The sequence below is a fragment of the Penaeus monodon genome, chromosome 28, assembly GCF_015228065.2.
Source record: "Penaeus monodon isolate SGIC_2016 chromosome 28, NSTDA_Pmon_1, whole genome shotgun sequence".
In the NCBI taxonomy this organism is placed as follows: Eukaryota; Metazoa; Arthropoda; class Malacostraca; order Decapoda; family Penaeidae; genus Penaeus; species Penaeus monodon.
The window spans coordinates 1,732,326-1,733,199 of record NC_051413.1 but is presented as its reverse complement, the minus strand read 5'-3'; positions in this window follow the sequence as shown (position 1 = coordinate 1,733,199).

The window sequence follows — 874 nt, the reverse complement described above, 5'->3', positions numbered from 1 at the left end:
GGGACAAGGAAGATCATAGTCGCGTATGAATGGCGCCGTCACTTCCTTAAGATCTCGATACATCGGTCGGCGGTCAGGCGTCCGTGTATGTCAGCCAGTTGAATTACGCCGTGAAAGGGAATCCACACACATAAATTACGGTTAATGTGCCCGCTTCTTCATATAGGCTGTTGGACTCATTTCTCGTGTTGTCACATTCCCAGCTGTGGAAATGACTGCGGTTAACGGACTCACTTCTCCTGTTGTCCTATGAGGTGAAGTAACATTACTCGATATCATGTCTGCACTCATGCTATTAATATTTGCCAGTATTTTTTCATAGATCATGGAAGTACAAGAAATACTATAAGTGGAGGTTTCCCGTTACCTTCCCCCGGGTGATAGACTTGGTCATCACTCTTGCCATCCCCTCTTTTGCCTGTTAATACAGCCATTATCGTAGTTTACCCGCTGCGTCGTCACCATACGCCACCGCTGATTATCACTCGTATCTTGAGTAGGAGACCTGACTAGGTGCTAGCCAGATGGTTACTCTGGAACCTAGGCTTTTTAACGCATGGCATGGCAAGATTAACGTCTTACCCTGAACCGTTTTCCTTGTTGTGAAGTGTATATGTAGTGAGTATGGCTATTTTGCTGGCTGGTGGATTCTAGCGCTTTCTGTTCATATGCTCAGATCATTCTTATTTTGATTTGTATTTCTTATATTGCTAGGCTGGATGTTCTGTCCCCTCGTCCACACTTTTTTTTTTTTTTTACTTTGTCGAATTACCTTGGTTATGGGGCAAAGGGTCATTGAGGTCTTCGAGGTCAGCCGCTCCTACGTATCCAGGTGAATTTTCGACACAATCTCCGGATGTTGAACGCTCCTACA